Consider the following 14088-nt stretch of genomic DNA (forward strand, 5'->3'; position numbering starts at 1 on the left):
CTTGAAGGTCTATTATGACTTTTATAACCTTTGCATTTAAATTTTTTTTTTATTTTTTCAGTTTTTAATTTAAATTCTAGTTAGTTAGCATATAGTGTAATATTAGTTTTAGGAGCAGTATTTAGTGATTCATCACTTACATAAAATACCCAGTGCTCATCACAAGTGCCCCTCTTAATACCCACCACCCATTTAGCCTATCTCCCCCCACCCCCTCCCCTCCAGCAACCCTCAGTGTGTTCTCTGTATTTAAGAGTCTCTTTTATGGTGTGTCTCCCTCTTTTGTTTTCCTTCTCCTATGTTCATCTGTTTTGTTTCTTAAATTCCACATATGAGTGAAATCGTGGTATTTACCTTTCTCTGACTGACTTATTTTGCTTAGCATAATACACTCTAGCCCTACTCACTCTTTTTTTTTTTTTGATGGTTTATTTATTTATTTTAAGAGAGTGTGAGCAGGAAATGAATAAAGAGAAAGACAGAAAGAGAGAGAGTCCCAAACAGGCTCCGTGCTGTCAGCTCAGAGCCCAACTCGGCTCCATTTCATGAACTGTGAGATGGTGACCTGAGCCAAAATCAAGAGTTGAATGCTTAACAAACTGAACCACCCAGGCGCCCCTAGCCCTACTCATTCTTAGTATTATGTTTGTCTTTTGAGGCTTGTCTCTTCTGTTTGTTTCAAGTATCAGCTTTTATTTTTCTGAATCGCCTCTACTGTTTATTTGTTGGCTCTTACATTACTATTTTCTTTTATCCTTATCATTTTCTCCTTTCCACTGCTTTAAATTTGTAATTCTTTTGGTTACTTCATGAGTTAAGCAGTTTATTAGTTTTCAGTGTTTTTTGTTTTGTTTTGTTTCCTAATATGTCCTTTTAAGGCTATACATTCTGCCTGCAAATACTATTTTAAGTATGTCCCACAAGCTCTGGTAAGTAATGCTCTGTCATTTAGCTTCCAAATATTTTTAATTCACTATGACTTTTTATTCTTTTTTCTCTTTTTTTTTTCTTTTTTTTTCTTTTTTTTTTTTTCAACGTTTATTTATTTTTGGGACAGAGAGAGACAGAGCATGAACGGGCGAGGGGCAGAGAGAGAGGGAGACACAGAATCGGAAACAGGCTCCAGGCTCTGAGCCATCAGCCCAGAGCCCGTCGCGGGGCTCGAACTCACGGACCGCGAGATCGTGACCTGGTTGAAGTCGGACGCTCAACCGACTGCGCCACCCAGGCGCCCCATGACTTTTTATTCTTAATGTATTAAATATATAGAATTGTGGTTCTCTTAAGTTGTCCATGTGATTTTTTAACACACCAATTTGGGGGGTATCTTTTCTTTGGTTTCTAATTTTATTACATACTGGTCAAAGAACATGTGAAATTTCAAGACACGTCCTTTCTGGATTGGTGTGTTTTATAAATAATCAATGTAATTTTGAAAGAAATATGTAATTTCTATTCCTTGGGTAATGAGATTATATCCAGCTTGTAAATTGTGTTATGTAAAGTTGATCAATCAGAAAGGCGTATGATAATTTCCCGCTATTAATTGTATGATTTTGGTAATTTAATCAGTTCTTACCTATGTGTGTCAATGCTTTTTTAGATGCACATATGCTCATAATTTTAGTTGGGGGATATTTCATTTTATCATTATGTAATGTTGTAATGTCCCCGTTTATCCATATTAGTACGTTTTGTCTCAAGTTCCTTTTTTCTGATTTTAATAAACCAGTATTGAGCAGCTTTATAATGGTGGAGAATTAATATGGAATGATTTTTATCTTTTCCATTTTCTGTCTTTTAGTAACATATTGGGCAGAACCCACAGCTTTTCAGTCACTTTCAGCCATTAAAAATTCAGTCCAGTCTAGTCCAAAACTCCAGTCTCCTATATAATTCAAGGCTATCTCATCCTTATCCCCTAGTTGCATACTACCTTTCTATTTCAGATCCCATAGCACAGCCTAGGAGTTCCTCCAATTAATGAATTTCTCATCCAAATTAGTGTTGAAATTTATTTTAAAGTAAAAATTGAAACAAATGAAAATTACTATATCTTTGCACAGAAATGAATAACAAAATGAGAAAGAAAATAAGAAAACATTAAAATTACTGTTCTGACTCTCAAACAACTTTACCTTAAAATATCTAGAGCTAGGAATCCTGGAAGGAGAAGAAAGAGAGGGGGAGAAAAAAGAAATATTTGAAGAAATAATGGCTAAGACCAAAAATGCTCAACAAAATATTAGCAAACTGGATTAAGCAATACATTAAAAGTAACATTCACTATGATCAAGGGAGATTTATTCTGGGGATGCAAAGATGGTGTAATATTTTCAAATCAATCATGATCTGCTATATCAACAAAGTGAAGGATAAAAATTATATGATAATAGATGCAGAAAAACCATTTGACAGAATTCAACACCAATTCACAATAAAAACACTCTCAGTGAAGTGGCTTTATTTTTTTTCATGTTTATTTTTTGAGAGAGAGAGAGAGCAGGGGAGAGGCGGAGAGAGAGAATCCCAACAGGCTCCATGCTGTCAGCTCAGAGCCTGATACAAGGATCGATCCCATGAACCATGAGATCATGACCTGAACTGAAGTCAAGAGTCAGATACTTAACCAACTGAGCCCCAACAAAGGGCACCCCAACAAAGTGGGTTTAGAGGGAACATGCCTCAATACAATAAAGGCCATATATGAAAAACCAACAGCTAACATCTTAATGGTGAAAAACTGAGAGCTTTTATTGTAAAACGAGAAATAAGACAAGGATGGCCATTCTTGACACTTTTATTCAACATAATACTGGAAATTCTAGCCAAAACAGTCAAGAAAAAGAAATTATAGGCATCTGTATTGGTAAAGAAGTTAAACTGTCACTGTTCACAGATGATGTATACTACGTGTAGAAAACCCTAGAGTCCACCAAAACACTACTAGAAGTAATAAATAATTTCAATAAAGTTACATCATACAAAATGAATACCCAGAAGTTGGTGGCTTTTCTGTACACCAAAAATAAAGTAGCAGAAAGAGAAATTAAGAAAACAACTCCATTTACAATTTCACCAAAAAGAATAAAATACTTAGGAATAAAATTAACCAAAGAGGTGAAAGACCTGTACTCTGAAAACTGTAGAACATTGATGAAAGAAATTGAAGATGATGCAAACAAATGTAAATATAGTCCATGCTTCTGAATTGGAAGAACTAATATTGTTCAAATGTCCATATTACCCAAAACAATCTACAGATTCAATGCAATCTCTATCAAAATACCAGTAGCATTTTTCACAAAACTAGAACAAATAATACCAAAATTTGCATGGAACCACAAAAGATGCTGAATAGCCAATGAAATCTTGAGAAGGAAAAACAAAGCTGTATGTATCACAATTCCAGATCTCAAGATATACTACAAACGTGTAGTAAGCAAAACGGTATGGTACTGGCACAGAAATAGACACATAGATCAGTGGAGCAAAATACAGAGTCCAGAAATAAATGCATGATTCTATGGTCAATTAATCTCTGACAAAAGAGACAAGAATATACAATGGGGAAAAGACAGTCTCTTCAATAAATAGTGCTGGGAAAACTGGACAGCTACATGTAAAAGAAACTGTACTACTTTCTCACACCATACAGAAAAATTAACTCAAAATGGATTAAAGTCTCAAATTTGAGACCTGAAAGCATAGAAATCCTAGAAGAGAACACAGGCAGTAATCTCTCTGACATCAACCACAGCCACATTTTTCTAGATACACCTCCTAATGCAAGGGAAACAAAAGCAAAAATAAACTATTGGGACTACATCAAAATGAATTTTTGCACAATGAAGGAAACCATCAATGAAACAAAAAGGCAACCTACTAAATGGGAGAAGATATTTGCAAATGATATATCTGTTAAGGGGTTAATAACTAAAATGTAGAAAGAACTTACACAACTCAACACCAAACAATCAATCTGATTTTCTAATGGGCAGAGGACTTGAATAAATATTTTTCCGGAGAAGACATACAGGTGGCCAGCAGAACATTAGAGGATGTTCAATGTCAGTAATCATCAGGGAAATAGAAAATCAAAATGAGATATATCATCACCTTACTCCTTTCAGAATAGCTACAATCAAAAAAGAACAAGAAGTAACAAGTACTGGCAAAGATATGGAACAAAAAGGAGCATCTGTACACTGCTGGTGAGAATGTAAGTTGGTACAGCCACTATGAAAAATAATATAGAGCTTTCTCATAAAATTAAAAACATAAATACCATATGATCCAATAATACCACTACTGGGTATTTACCCAGAGAAAACAAAAACACTAATTTGAAAAAATATGTGCACCCCTACGTTTATTATAACATTATTTTTTTTTAATTTTAATGTTTTATTTTTAAGACCAAGCATGAGGGGCAGAGAGAGAGAGAGAGGGAGACACAGAATCCGAAGCAGGCTCCAGGCTCTGAACTGTCAGCACAGAGCCTGACGCGGGGCTCGAACTCACGAACTGTGAGATCATGACCTGAGCTGAAGTCGGACACTCAACCGACGAGCCACCCAGGAGCCCCTATTATAACATTATTTATAATAGCCATGATATGGGAGCAACCATCAATAGATGAATGGATAAAGAAGTGATAGACACGCACACGCACATACACACACAGTGGAAAAATATTCAGCCATAAAAAAAGGATGAGAGCATACTATTTGAGACAACATGAATGGATCTAGACAATATTAAGCTAAGTGAAATAAGTCCTGTAAGAAAGACAAATACCATTATGATTTCCCTCCTACCTGGAATCTAAAAAACAATGAATAATCAAAAAGGAGAATCAAATGTGTAAATACACAGAACAAAGCAATGGTTGCAGGGTTGGGGGTAGTGAGTGAAAGGGAGCAGGAGATACAGGCTTCCAATTATGGAATGAATAAGTCACAGAAATAAAAGGCACAGAATAAGGAATACAGTCAATAATACAGCATTGGTGACAGATGGAAGCTGTACTTGTGGGGAGCATAGCATAATGTATAAACTCATTGAATAGCTATGTTGTACACCCACAACTAATATAATATGGTGTATCAAATACACTCAAATAAATTTTATTTAAAAAGAAAAAAAAAAAAAAAAAAGAATGGCTGTGGTGCCTGGGTGGTTCAGTTGGTTAAGTGTCCGACTTCGGCTCAGGTCATGATCTCATGGTTTGTGAGTTCAAGCCCTGAGTCGGGCTCTGTGCTGACAGCTCAGAGCCTGGAACCTGCTTCGGATTCTGTGTCTCTCCTCTGCCCCTCACACTCTCTCTTTCTCAAAAATAAATAAACATTAAAAAACTCTTAATAGGGGCGCCTGGGTGGCGCAGTCGGTTAGGCGTCCGACTTCAGCCAGGTCACGATCTCGCGGTCCGTGAGTTCGAGCCCCGCGTCAGGCTCTGGGCTGATGGCTCCGAGCCTGGAGCCTGTTGCCGATTCTGTGTCTCCCTCTCTCTCTGCCCCTCCCCCGTTCATGCTCTGTCTCTCTCTGTCCCAAAAATAAATAAACGTTGAAAAAAAAAAAAACTTTTAATAAAAAATTTAAAAATGGCCAAATTTTTAAAATTTTGTAATACACACCAAATCACAGATGCAGAAGATTTAGAGGACACCAAGGCAGGATAAATACCAAAAAAAAAAAAAAAAAAAAAAAAAAAAAATCGATAACTAGGCATGTCATATTCAAATGGCAGAAAATCAAAGACAAACATCTTAAAAGAAGCAAGAGAAAGAAAGCTACTTATAAAGGAATAAGAATTATATTGGACACAGCTTTAGGAAATAATGCAAACAAGAAAAGAGCAGGGTGAAATATGTAAAGTGTTGAAAAGAAAAAAAACTGCCCAGAAGTTTTTTAGGTTTCCAGCAAAATTCTTCAACCGTGAGGGAGAAATACTTTCTCAGACAAACAAAAACTGAGGGACTCTCTTGCTAACAGAGCTGCATCGGCAAGAAATGTTCAAAGAAATTCTTTGGATAGAATGAATTATATAACATTCTGGAAAAGACAAAACTATGGGGACAATAAATGATCAATTTCGTGGGTGTTTTGGTTTGGTTTGGGTTTTTTGCCAGAGTTTCAGGTGAAAGGAGTATGTGGAACACAGAAGACTTTTAGAGCAGTGCAACTATTCTGTATGTTCTTATCATGAGGGATACATGACTCTATTTTTGCCAAAATGCATAGAACTACACAACATAGAATATACCCTCATGTGAACTATAGACTTTGGACAAAAATAAAGTATCAATATTGTTTCATTAGTTGTAGCACACTATTTGTGGCACACTAATGCAAGATGTTAATAATAGAGGGGGGGCGCCTGGGTGGCGCAGTCGGTTAAGCGTCCGACTTCAGCCAGGTCACGATCGCGCGGTCCGTGAGTTCGAGCCCCGCGTCGGGCTCTGGGCTGACGGCTCAGAGCCTGGAGCCTGTTTCCGATTCTATGTCTCCCTCTCTCTCTGCCCCTCCCCCGTTCATGCTCTGTCTCTCTCTGTCCCAAAAATGAATAAACGTTGAAAAAAAAAAAAAATAATAGAGGGAAACTGTGCAGGGACAAAAAAAGGATATACAGGAATTCTCTGTACTTCTGCACAATTTTTTTGTAAACTGAAAGCTCCCCTTAAAAAAATGAAATCTAGGGGCGCCTGGGTGGCACAGTCGGTTAAGCGTCCGACTTCAGCCAGGTCACGATCTCGCGGTCCGTGAGTTCGAGCCCCGCGTCGGGCTCTGGGCTGATGGCTCAGAGCCTGGAGCCTGTTTCCGATTCTATGTCTCCCTCTCTCTCTGCCCCTCCCCCGTTCATGCTCTGTCTCTCTCTGTCCCAAAAATGAATAAACGTTGAAAAAAAAAAATTAAAAAAAAAAAAAAATGAAATCTAGGGGCACCTGGGTGTCTCAGTTGGTTAAGTGTCTGATCAGCTCAGGTCATGATCTCAACAGTTTGTGCTGCATGTCAGGTCCATGTCAGGCTCTGTGCTGACAGCTCAGAGCCTGGATCCTGCTTCGGATTCTGTGTCCCCTCTCTCTCTACCCCTCCCCTGCTCATGCTCTGTCTCTCTCGGTCTCTCAAAAATAAATAAATGTTTTAAAAAGTTGTTTTTAATGAAATCTAGTAATTTAAAATTTTTTACAGTTTTGGGGCGCCTGAGTGATTCCATCAGTTAAGCATCCGACTTCGGCTCAGGTCATGATCTCACGGTCTGAGTTCGAGCCCCACATCAGGCTCTGCACTGACAGCTCAGAGCCTGGAGCTTGCTTTGGATTCTGTGTCTCCTTCTCTTTCTGTCCCTCCCCCACTCATGCTCTGTCTCTCTCCCTCTCTCAAAAATAAATAAACATTAAAAATTTTTTTTTAATTTTTACAGCTTTAAAAATAGCTATGTATATACTGCTTGTGTGTGTGTGTGTGTGTGTGTGTGTGTGTGTGTGGAGAGAGAGAGAGAGAGAGGGAAAGAGAAAGGGAGGGAGCGGGGAGAATATTAAACAGATTCTTGGGACATGGCAGGGATAAGAGTAAAGTATTAATTATCTGAATAATGTTTTTAATGTCTCACTTCAGCTTCTGTCAGAAGCCAAGAAATTGTTACAAAGAGTAGTTTTTAAGACCTTAGTTATTTTTCTTACTACATCTTAGCTTCATCACCTGGGTGAAGTCAGCATGCGTTGGGAACTTTTCTGTGGGTCACTGGGTTCCCACACAGATGATGCAATGGAAAAACAACACATAAGCAAGGGAAATGATTTGACTTTGTTATTGCAAAGAGAATTTTTGGTTGGCCATATAATATGCTGGAAATCAGACCTTGCACCCCGGGATCTCACAGCTGTCCTTCTGCCATCTAATTTTTCTCTGTCAGAATGTTAGAGCCACTGTAGAATACCTTGAAGACTTTTGTTGTTGTTTTTCACAACATTGGTGTACGAATCCCTGAATTAGGAGTCCCATGCTGTGCTGATGTGATTCAGAAAAGCAAACGCAGAACAAATGATTGAACCAAAGGGCTCAGACTCTGCAAAACCATTAAGTGGTTTTACTGGGTTTTTTTCTTCACCTTTCTTCATCCTTCCACTCCCTCGTGGTATTTATATTGTGGCCTTTGTCTTCAGAGCAATAGGGAGATGATAAAATATTTTAATCGGAGTGGGTGATAGAGATCATACTTATACGTCAATAAATCATTCTGGTAAAAAAAGATCAGGAGGCAAAAACCGGACATTCCCTATTAGGAGGCAGTTCTAGTCTCCTAGAGGAGAGAAAGCTCTTCCTTTACAAGGATATCTGCATTTTAACAGTTAATCCCTTCACTTAAAAGAAGGGAGTAAAACTTCAGATGTTCTTAAATTTTGAAGGAAGACATTTTGAGTAGTCCCAGAGCCCCTGAAATTATTCTAATTATCTTTCGGTACTAATGTACTTTTTGAACTTAAAGAAAAAAATAATGCAGTCAAGCTGAATATTTCTTGCACACTTACCCAATGGCGTTTGGACTGCAAGGCAACATCTCATACTCTGATTACTGAAAAAATTTAGACCCACTGGAGTCATTTGAAGGTTTGATTTCAGTCTCAGTAAAGTGACATGATTTTGCTATTCTCAGCTGATCTTTATTGGCAAATAGATGATTAAGCCTGCTGGTATTATACAAAATGCATGGGTTAGTCGGTGAGGGCAATAAGGCTTGGTTACTCATGTACTAAAGTATGTATTTAAACAGCAGCTGAGCCCCTAGAACCATTCTTGGCATTGTGGGGGATATAAAAATTCGTAAGACACATTACGTACCCTTGAAGGAACATATAGAAGAGGTAAGACATGTACACAAATAAACCAAAGAAGAATATACATGTTATTTAAAATTACCTAGGAATATTCAGAAAAGGAAGAAATCTAAGAAACTTTTAAGAGGTTGTATTTGAATAATGTCTTAGCAGCATAGGTAGATGGAAGCAGAGGACATTCCAGTTGGGGGCTTGGCATGAACAAAGGCAATATTCACATAACGGTGAGATGTCTAATTAGAGTGGAGCGTAGAGAACCAAAAAAAAGTTTAAGTTCTGAGACTGAAATGGAATGTGGAGCCAGATTGCAAACAGCCATGAGTAGCAGGCTGAGGATCCCAAGCTCATACTTTCTTAGTCATAGAGAGACTAATTAAGGTTTTACAATGGGAAATAGAGAGCAGTGGTATATGGAATTGTAGGAATTTTTCTATCTAAGACAGTATTTCTCAAAAATGCCCAGGGTTGTACCTCACCTCTGGAGATCCTGAATTAATTGGTCTGGTCATCTGCGTTTTAAATTTTTTTTTAATGTTCTTATTTTTGAAAGAGAAAGAGAGAGAGACAGAGTGCAAGTAGGGAGGGGCAGAGAGAGAGAGGGAGACACAGAATCTGAAGCAGGCTCCAAGCTCAGAGCTGTCAGCACAGAGCCCTACGCGGGGCTCGAACTCACGAACCACGAGATCATGACCTGAACCCAAAGTCGGATGCCCAACCGACTGAGCCACCCAGGCGCCCCTGGTCATCTGTTTTTTAGAAGCTCCCAGGGTATTATGTTCAGTCAGTGCTGAAAAACAAAAAACAAAAAAATGCTACTTTAGGATGTATCTGCTCCACTCACAATAACCTCTCCTCCTACTATATAATTTGCAAGGCCTAGGGCAAAAGGAAAATGCAGAGGTGGTCCTTCGTTCAAAAATTATTAAGAATTTCAAGATGGCAACATTAAACCAAGGGTGGGGCCCTTCCGAGCCTAAGACCCTGCATGGCTGCAAGAGTCACACAACCATGAAGCTGGCCCCGCCTCCCTCCTTGTTTTTCTGTGAACTGGCATTACCCAAACCTAGGTGAGGGCTATCCACAGCCATGTTGAAGTTTCTTCACTCCATTCCCCCAGCCATAGCTGATGAGTGCAGCCCAAGCTGTGTAATGTAATCTACTCAACAACACAATGCAGTAACTGAGACTGAGGGAGTGTACGTAAATTGCCCAAGATCATACATTTAGACCATAGCAGATCTGAGGTACAAATCTAGACAGCTGGACTCAGAAACAGAGCTTTGCCGCCCAATGTGCTTCATGTCAGATAATGGTGTGATCTTAAATAAGGTATATGACAAAGCTAAGACTCAGTTCCTTCCAGCCAATATGATAAATAACAATGTATTCGTAAATTTTTTTTACATATGCCACCTATAAAATACTTTCTTGAATGATTACTTAAATAAAGTTTGGTTGGTATTTAACAACCCCTTTTCTTTTTAAAAAAAAAAATTTAATGTTTATTTTTTTATTATTTTTTCATGCTTATTTTTGAGAGAGAAAGAGAGACCCAGTGTGAGCGGGGTAGGGACCGAGAGAGAGAGGGAGACACAGAATCCGAAGCAGGCTCCAGGCCCCAAGCTGTCAGCACAGAGCCCAACACAGGGCTCAAATTCACTAACTGCAAGATAGTGACCTGAGCTGAAGTCAGACACTCAACTAACTGAGCCACCCAGGCACCCCAACAACCCTTTTTCAAGATTTTTTTTTTTAATTTTTTTTTTTTTAACATTTATTTATTTTTTTGAGACAGAGAGAGACAGAGCATGAACGGGGGAGGGGCAGAGAGAGAGGGAGACACAGAATCGGAAACAGGCTCCAGGCTCTGAGCCATCAGCCCCGAGCCCGATGCGGGGCTCGAACTCACGGACCGCGAGATCGTGACCTGAGCTAAAGTCGGACGCTTAACCGACTGCGCCACCCAGGCGCCCCTCAAGATTTTTTTTTAAGAAAAAAAAAAAAACTGGCTTCAGGATAGTACACACAATACTTTGTCTCAAACTGCAGTCCTTTCCTTCCATTTCCACTGCCTTCTTTTTAATCTAGGACTTTATTACTCATTCTGAGACTATTCCAATAGCCTACATCTAAGCTTTCACTGTTCCGCATTGCCCCAAATCACTTTCCTTAAAGCACTGCAATAAATACCACCCACCCTGCTTAAAATCCCACATACTGGTTGCCACTAGCAGGACCCATTGATTCACCCCGTCAATAACTTAAATGAAACTCTAGTTTTCCCATCAGTTCAATTCCTAACTGAGGCAGGAAACGTACCAGTGCCTCCCACCCCCACTTCTCAATCTAGCGAGCCTAAATATTTAGTCATTCCCTATTGCCCAAAGGACTGTCACAACAGCAGCATCTTCACAGAACCTGTGTTCCCAGTGATGACTCCCGGGCATGTGTGTCACAAGAGTATTTTGCCTCATCCTGTGCCCTCCCCTACCACACATTCCTACCCCCTTTGCTCAGGGAGTATAATATGGCCCTGCCTTGGTTGTTTTTAATTCCATCTGTTTTTCTAACTCAACAAGCCCCGTTAGACTTGGAATCCTTTCCTCTGTTAAATGCAAACAAAATACTATACTTGAGGGGATACTGAGACAAAAATGATAGGATCCCTGCCTTCAAGAAGGCATGAGGATTGACTAATAAGTTAGATTATAAATCAATAACTATAAGGCACAATAAAATGAACACCATAGTAAATGGGTAAACAAACTTCTTGGGAATTCAAAGAGGGAAAGCTCTAAATTTTGGCTTCAAGGACTGGAAAAAACTAAACAAAGGAGTGGTATTTGATCTGGCTCTTGGAGAATAAGCAAGAGTTTGACGGACAGAGAAGAGAATTCCAGAGTAAGCAAAGGCATAGACAAAGTCACCGAGTATAATGTGTTTAGAAAATAACAGTCTAATGTGACTGAATTTCAGGGTCACATTAAATTAACTGACATTACAAAGCATACTGGTTTAATGTTACAAAGCTGAATAACTATCAGTGCAAATAATACTGCGATTACAAATTAAAGGTCAGGGGTGCCTGAGTGACTCAGTCAGTTAAGTGTCCAACTTTGTCTCGTGGTCTGTGAGTTCAAGCCCCGCGTCGGGTTCTGTGCTGACAGCTCAGAGCCTGGAGCCTGCTTCAGATTCTGTGTCTCCCTCTCTCTGCCCCTCCCCACTCATGCTCTGTCTCTCTCTCAAAAATAAATAAACATAAAAAAATAAAAAATAGATTTTAAAAAAGGTCAAAATTAATACTAATCTGATTTATCAAACAAAAGGACTTCAGCATCATGATCCATGCCAATTTACATGTGAAATACATTTGTGTTTAAAATCTTATGTTTTAATCTAGATCACTAGAGTGAATTTAGTATACTAATAAGACACCTTTTGGAATTATACATTTCTAGTGAAATGGCATCAATGTCGTAATTCTCTACTTGAATTCTCTGTTAGAATTGTCTATTCTCCCACTTGACTGGGAATCCCTTAAAGGCAGGGACCTTGCGTAAGTCATCATGTATTCCTTCCTATTACCTGACACATGGTAAGTATGCCTTAAGTATTTATGAAGGGAAAGAATGAATTGCAACTTATGTGCCTTACCACCAGAAATTTTGAATTCCCACAATCAGTAATTTCACAGATTAAATAATAAAATACCACCACAGCACTAACCTTTACTTAGTCAGGATTCAAATATTGGTATCTTTCAATTATAGTAATTCTCAAAAGAAATTGATTTCCAGGACAGTCCCCTATACCTTCTTATCAATAGCTACAGAGTGTAAAGCTAAAAATAATGAGCATAGCACCAAAAGAATAGTAACAATACTTAATGATTATTTCATGTTTTCAGTATACAAATTGCTTGGTGTGTACCAATTTATTTGAGCTACAACCCTGAGAGGTATGAGTTATTGAAATCACCATTTGCCAGTGAAGAAAGTTAACGTCAGATGAGGTCATAAATTGCTCAAGATCACATGTGTGTGAACTGTAGAGCTAAGTTTTGAACATTAAATTATCTTACCATACTTATTAGAGTAGAAAATGCACTGATATTTCAGAAACACTTACCATATCAACTTAAAAATTAACCAGAAAAATCTCACTAACCATATTCCTCAATCAATAAAATAGTACACTTCTTTCTACCCTGTATGTGAACTTCCTTTCTGTTTGAGGAAGTTTATACCATAGAAGTTTTGGGGGCAGTCAGAACTACCTCCTACTTATAGAGGCTGAAAAGCCAAATACTTGATTTCCCAGCCTCTGATTTGGCATGGATGTAAGCACTTGACCTGTATTTAGTGACCAGATGTCTCCACCCCAGACTCTGGATCTGGGTGCTGGTGCCACAGAGAAGAAGGATAAAGGAGACCCCATAAGCAGTTCTTGAACATGGCTTTGACTGCCTGGCCTCCCTCATTTCCTGCTTAATTGCCCAGTCTTATTCTCTAGCTTTACAGGGATTCTAATAGGTTTTCAATAAATTGCTTTTCTACTTAAATCAGCTGGAATACATTTATTTGCTCACAATTATGAATCCTAAATAACAGATGCAGTGATGTGCCTCATTAATAGTCAGGTGGTACAGGCCCAGTTTGTCTGTCAGTAAGTGTTGGGCTTTCTTCGCACCAAATTGGGATATAACCAAGTCAGAAAAAGACACATTGTGGAACGAAAAGGTTTAGGAACCAATGCAGTAGACTAATTTATTCATTTATTGCTGTCATGTTCACAATATTTTGCGTATACCTTTACATTCCACAGTGAAAACTTGCCAGTGTTCTATGTTCTGACCTGAAAGTTGTGCTGCTGCTTCTCACAGTGTTGTCACTTGCTAATCTTCAGTGCTGGCCCAGTGTGCAGGAAATATACAGCAAAGCCTAGTAGTTCCCAAGAAGGGGTGCCCATCAGAATCTCCTATGGAACTTTTTTTTTAAACATAGACTTCCAGGTCTGTTAAATTAGAATGTCCAGAGATGGTACCAACACAGGGAAACCTACTCCTCTGAGGACTCTATAGCATACTTGTGATTAAGAACCTCTTGGCTTGTTCACTATTTCTATTTGAATATTTCATGTGTTTCACTTCAAGGAATCCCACTGTGGTGGTCTCTTAATACAAATAATCTAAAGAGAAATTATTAAGTTTAATTTTACCTATCAACACCACAGTTTTCTTCCTGGTTTCTTT

The sequence above is a fragment of the Puma concolor genome, chromosome C1, assembly GCF_028749965.1.
Source record: "Puma concolor isolate L17-30 chromosome C1, mPumCon1.1.hap2, whole genome shotgun sequence".
NCBI classification, from domain to species: domain Eukaryota; kingdom Metazoa; phylum Chordata; class Mammalia; order Carnivora; family Felidae; genus Puma; species Puma concolor.